Below are 271 nucleotides of genomic sequence, written 5' to 3' on the forward strand. Positions count from 1 at the left end.
CTCCTGCTGCAGGTGGCATACCCTCTTCTGCTGACATCACCACTGTGGTCCAGGGGTCCCCCCTCCCTTGAGAGCCCGGTGTGCAGGACCCGCAGAGGATCATGCGAAGCCAGCAGGAGGTGCCCCTGGCTCATACACCGTCCTGCACATCCTGCCTCCCCATCTCAAAGCAGCGCCGGAGTCTAGAGATGAGCCCGCCCAAGATCCTCAGCTGATCTGTTGAAGGTGGGAGAAGCGGTGGGAGAGGCCCCGGGCAGCGACCTGGGAGGGC

The 271-nt window shown here is 64.2% G+C and overlaps 1 protein-coding gene across 2 annotated transcripts in view; it reads right to left on the reverse strand.

Moving 5' to 3' along the window:
* TMEM176A (transmembrane protein 176A) overlaps window positions 1-271 on the reverse strand; it is a 4,854-nt gene that overhangs the window by 2,486 nt on the left and 2,097 nt on the right. The gene's annotated exons all lie outside the window — the stretch shown is intronic.

Source organism: Bison bison, unplaced genomic scaffold, assembly GCF_000754665.1.
Source record: "Bison bison bison isolate TAMUID 2011002044 unplaced genomic scaffold, Bison_UMD1.0 scf7180017864379, whole genome shotgun sequence".
Lineage (NCBI taxonomy): Eukaryota > Metazoa > Chordata > Mammalia > Artiodactyla > Bovidae > Bison > Bison bison.